Source organism: Rousettus aegyptiacus, unplaced genomic scaffold (assembly GCF_014176215.1).
Source record: "Rousettus aegyptiacus isolate mRouAeg1 unplaced genomic scaffold, mRouAeg1.p scaffold_m13_p_8, whole genome shotgun sequence".
Classification (NCBI taxonomy): domain Eukaryota; kingdom Metazoa; phylum Chordata; class Mammalia; order Chiroptera; family Pteropodidae; genus Rousettus; species Rousettus aegyptiacus.
In genome coordinates, this window is record NW_023416311.1 from 98989929 (window position 1) to 98996225 (window position 6297).

The following is a 6297-nucleotide window of genomic DNA, read 5'->3' on the forward strand; positions in this document are numbered from 1 at the left end:
AAAACATTTTTACAGCGAGACTAAAGCAACAAATTAAACCAATAAAATTAAACAGAATAAAGATATGAAATATATGTCAGAATAAATATAATTTAAAAAGTCTTCAGAGAGATGTTTCCGAAAATTGCATATATACATAGAGAGAGAGAAAGAATCAACCAATGAAGTTGGAGATTAAATTTTTAATGTTAAAACAATGTAGATTTCCATTGTGTGTGGCATAATTTATCAATCAAAAATAATTGTCTCCTTTAAATGGAGAAAATTTATAAATTCCTTTATAAAGTGGTTGCCTTTTTCCTATAGTTTCTTAAAGTTTCTTTCCAGTTAGAAGTATGCCTAATATTTTTAATGTTAATTGTATAAGAGAAAAATGAACCTTCTTTGCAATACAATATCAAGACACTCAACAAACTTTTCATGAATCTAACTTTTGTATTAAGACTGTGTATGCTTAGTTAAAATGAACAAAATCATGTAGTTCATGTGAAAATTGCCCAAAGGTATAAGAATGGAATATTAAGTTTTATATTGGTACATAAATTCTATCTTTGCTTCTTGAGTAGAGTTCACATTCTAACTTAAATTTTTAAATATAATTTTAATATTATTTTCTCTCTTGCTCAGTGTAAATTCCTTGAGGATAGATATCATTTTTTATTTCTTTTTTTTTTCTCAGAAGTTGTGCATGGGATCTACCATATAGCAGACACTCCAGCAACGTTTTATGAATGAATGAATAAAACAGATTATTTACAACCTTCTTGAAAATATTTTCTTCTGTGTGAACAATGCAACATCTACAAATGAGTTTTTAAGAGAGCATTCATTACTCTATTGAGCTAATTTGTTCCTCAAAACCATTTTTCAAGAAATAGTGTGATAATCAAATCAACTGTAACATCAGCTGCAATTGGGCAGTGTTCAGGAAGTAGGCTACTTCAACATTTTCGAAGAGAAAATTTCTTCTTTCTCACACTGTGCTCTTTCTCGTCCCATTCTTTCTGTGTAGGTGAAGATATCAGGGAAGACTGTTCCTCTGGCATTACTAGGAGGTTGTATGACACCTAGTGGGCACTCTAAATGCTATTGAATCATGCTATGAAAATACAAGAGAAAAAGAAATGAGAGCAATGTCAGCAAAGTATGTAAAGCATCCTAAAATACTTAATACTATAGCTGAGATGAGGAGAAGGGGCTGAATCTGGGAAGCTTCCTGAAGTATTCCTCAAGCTCATTCTCCTGGATGCTTAAAACCAATCTCCTCAATTTTTTAAAACTAACAGGAGACTCAGAATAAGACATGTTAATCCAAATATGCGTATGCATTTTACAAATAAGATAAATTAATAAAAGAAACACGTCTAGAACTAAGTGGGTAAAATAACCTAATTATAATTTGTAATTTACCTATGGGATTTGATGATATAACAAAATAGAGAAAAGGTAAGGGTTTTTTTGAATAAATTGTATTTCGTATTTCAAAGACTGTTATTGAATTAGCAATTCTATATTTATTTAGAGACTTAAAATCAAGAATACTCATGCTACACAAGGTATCAGTAAAAAAAAATAAGAGAATAAAGAAATAAACATTTTACCTAGAACAGATTAGGTTAAATGTAACAGTCAATCAATACATAACTGTGCATTTTTATTATTTGCAATGGAATTATTGTTTACGAAAGTTGGTAAGCATTCTTTTTCTCTTTCTTGGATTTTATGTGCTAACATTAAATTTAAGGCCTTTATAAAAAATAATACTATGTAGATACCCAATGTGCCTTTGTAACTCAAAGTCACTGCTCATCCATTCATTTTTTGGCCTGAAATCATACACAGATGCAAATACGAATAGAAAGTGGCTCTAACTGAGAGGAGAGATCTCATGTTCAGTCACTGATGTGTTTGCCGAATATACATGGTGCCGAGCATCATTTTGCTGGACACTTATGTGCTCCCGAAAGTATCTGACCTACTTGTGATGTGGCCCAATGCTGCAAAGGCAGATGGAATTTCAGGGGCTCCAAACTGTATATATAAGTCAGCTTTCATGTGGATTTGCTCTGCCTTCAAAATAAGTGTACGCACATTATAGTTTGAGCAGAGTATGTACTTCTAACGTTGCCATCATCAAGCAGATTTTAGTTATTAGAATTGGAATCAGTTACTTGATTATAACATTTTAAGTTATAGAACAATATTATATAATTATATCATAATATTAGTGTCTCATCTTGTTTTCCTGAATTAAAGAAATAAGGAAACACATGAGTTAGATACCAAAAAAATACAAAAGTATAATTTATTTGCCTCTTTCAATATGAGAGAAAATAAAACTGTTTTTGAAGCTGAATTTATTCAGTATGCAATAGCTCCTGATTTTTTTACCTTATTAATTATTTATGTTTAGGCTTATTCAAGTTACATAATAAAGAGCAATGACATTGGGCAACAGCATTATTTTTAGTATATCTAATTACATGAATATATAGGCATAAGAATGATATGTAGATGGATCCAACAATGAGACAAACCAAACACCAAAAAGATAAAAATTAGTCCAGGGACAACATTTTACAAAGTTAATTGTATTCTACAGGACAGTCAACTATTATTTTATACTCAAGCTAGAGATTTAAAAGAATTCATAAATCTGTCATAACACTATCTACTCTGGACCTATCATATGCATATTTATAGTACTAAAATGAGGAGACTAAAATTTATTTGTTCAGCAATAAGTGTTGAGAACCAGGTACTTTGTTAGCTGCCAAGTACACAACGCTGAGTCATTTCAAGGAAGTACTTTCAAGTTTTCATTTCAAGGAAATCACCGTAGAGTGTAACAGCATTAATAGAACTATGTCCTAAAGATGCACAGTGAAAAATGACTAAATGTACCTGGAAAGTCACAGAAGGTTTCACAAGGAAGACATTAGACCATCTAAAACTGAAAGGAAGAGTTGGGTATTGTGAGTGAATAAATGTGAAAAGGCTTCACACACTTGAAAAGGAAGAAGGTAAGAAATACTGATGATTTTTTCATCCACAATTTTGACTCAGGAAGTGATATGTTGATCTAAGCTTAATGTCCTGCAGGATTAAATTTACCTGATTCATAATAGACCATTTTCTTCATTTTCAACAGCAAGTACTTTCATAATTTCTCTACCAATACCAGCCACTTAGTCATTCAAAGTAAATTATAGAAAGCAATTTAATGCTTCTTCTTCGTTTTCATTTTCCACAAATAGACATAGTTCTCACGTAGTTCTGTTAGGAAATGTTGCAGCATATGGGTAACATGCTCCGAAGATGAAGTCAGATATCCAGGAGTTAGAATGTCAACCTCGCTTTCCACTACCTTTTAGACATTTCATGTATTATCTATTACTGAAACATACTAAATTTAGGTCTCATTTGCACTACTGCGATTGTTAATTTTGTGTGTTAACTTGGCTAGGTTATGGTATCCAGTCGTTTGGTTAAACATCAGTCTAGATGTTGCTGTGAAGTTTTTGTTTGTTTTGTTTTGTTTTTTAGAATAGTTAACATTTACAATCAGTAGATTCTGAGTAAAACAAATTATCCTTCATAATGTGAGGATAATCAGTCCAAGGCCTTAAGAATGAAAACTGGTTTCCTAAAAGACAAGGGATTCTGCCAGATGACTATAATATAGACATTCTGCCTCTGTTTCTAGCCTGCCACCTACCTACAGATTTTAGACTTTCTAGCCCCTACAATCACAGAAGACAGTTTCTTAAAATAAATCTCTCTCTCTTTCTTCCTCTGTCCTCTGTTGTCCCTTGTACCTGTCTCTGTCTTTCTAAATATCTATATTGTCTATATCTATCTGTCTGTCTATCTATCATCTATCTATCTATCTATCTATCTATCTATCTATCTATCATCTATCTATCTCATGTATCTATCATCTATCTATCTAGATATAGATATATATACATACTCACATACTCTATTGGTTTTTTATCTCTGATATGAGGTAATAAATAAATTGGTATAATGTGTTTGCTTTTATCATCAATATTATTAATCTGCTGCCTTTCTTCTGCAGACTGGATAGCAGTAATATTTTACAAAGAGATTCCCTGGCCTGCAGTGTGTTCCTCTCCCCATGAGTCCTCTACATAGCTGCTGGAATGCTCTTCCTATGATATAAAGCCTTAAAAATAATGATAGCAATAAGAATGACAACAGCATTGATAGCTGAAATTTGACTAGAATTAGGCACTATGTTCATCATTTAACTTTTATTTTTGTATTTAAGCATGGCAATCCCATAACATGTAAATATATATATATTTATATGCATAAATATATATTAATATATTCATATTTCAAATATGGAAACCAAGTCTTATAGTTCACAAGTACCTTGTCCAAGGTGAAACAGTTATCACAGTAGGGAAACAGGATTCGAACCAAGTTCTTCCTTACTCCATTGCCCACAACTAAACCATAGTTCAAACCTCCTTTCAAACCTAACATTTAAAAGTTTTTCTCCACCTAAGCTACCTAGCTCATACCCTTCACTTTCCTTTTCCCCAATAATACTTTTACTCACTCTGACTGAAAAATCCATGCAGTTTAAGATATCTGATTTTTTTTTTTTGTATGCGCCTTTTTTTCTGTTTCCTACCTCGCCTATTTGTTTCCGACACTGTAGGATTCTTATTAAAAGCAACTCTCCGAGAAAGCTCCCCAGACAACCAATCCAGCTAAAGACAGAGAGCATCCTCCTCCTCTTTTGTGTTACCGAAGTAACATACACTTCTATTAGAGCATTTATTATATTCTGCTTTGGCTATTTTGCCTGCTTCTTTAGAATCTGGAATATATAAAGTCAAAACAAGGACATGCCTTATTTTTTTCTTTCTATTCAATTATCTAGCTGAAAATATGACACATAGAATAAATATTTGATAAATGACTGCATGAATAAAGTGAATTTGGGAACAAATTGTATACAAATTTTTAAAAAATCTCCCTTTTGAAAATGGCAGCAATGTAGTGATTAAAATAAAATATCAATTAATTTTTTTAGCATATAGGCTAAGGATATTAACAATAAGAACTAGTTTAGGCAAAGCAAAATAAAATATGATTTCTTGATTGAATTACATCTGAAGAGTTTATATTTTCTGAATTTACAGATTTGGTAAAAAAAGAGAAAGGAGCTATTTCATTCATAACTTAAATTGATTACACATTTTAGAACTTTTGAAATCCACAAGATAATTATACAAATTTCTACGTATCTCTGACCCAAGAGTCAAAAGAAGAAAAATGAAAATTTCTAACTTCAGGCAAAACTAAGCATCTCACTAATTGCTATGAGTCATTTATATTGTATAAGCATGCAATTCTGATACTAATGAACTACTTTATGTATGCCTAATGATTCCAAAATATGGAAACGCATTCGTGCAAATGCGAGGACTCCACAGAAGTTTTAAAAGTATGAAACACAGTTTGTTATCAAACAGAATGTCAGCATGTACGGTCTCACAATTTTGCTTCTTTCTTCCTGCAATGCAAATTAAAACCCTCTTATATGCGAAAAAACATAGAATTTTTTAGTATAAATATGCATAGTAATTTGAGATTCTGCAGAAAAGTAAACTCCTAAATTTCCTTTAACTCCAAATGATTAGTTGAAACATAGTTTCATGGAACAACTAATAATAAAGGAAAGCTCTATGAGGTATTATCAAGAATATACTTTTGATAAAGAAGTTTTAATTTAAAAAACCCAGGTTCAGTCTCTGATTCTTTCCTTTAGCACTTTTAAGCTTAAGGACACAATTTGTTCTTAATATGCCTCTGTATTCAATCTGTAATATGAAGATGAGAGTAATTCTTTTCAAATCTTACAAAGCAGACATGAATGCCAAATATATTAATCCCTATGAAAGTGCTTTGAAAATAATAAAATACATTAAATTGCTAATGTTATTAACATTGTTATTTCTATGATTTTTGGCAAAATGAGATTATCTCAGAGTACGAAGCGAAGTATGAGGGCTGAAAAAAATTGTGAGAATACTTAATGAATGTTCCTGGGAAATGTGTTTTATTTTTTACTTGGGTTTTGAAATGTATACTATGCTAGATTTTAAAAACAGTATTGTGAAATGTATGCTTGGAGGAAAAACTTTTTTTTTTTTTTTTTTTTTTTTTTTAAGGATAACAAGTCATACCTTCCTCGGATTGGCTGGTTTAATCCAAACATCACTAAGTGAATCTACAGAAAGCCAAGGCTGAGGCAGT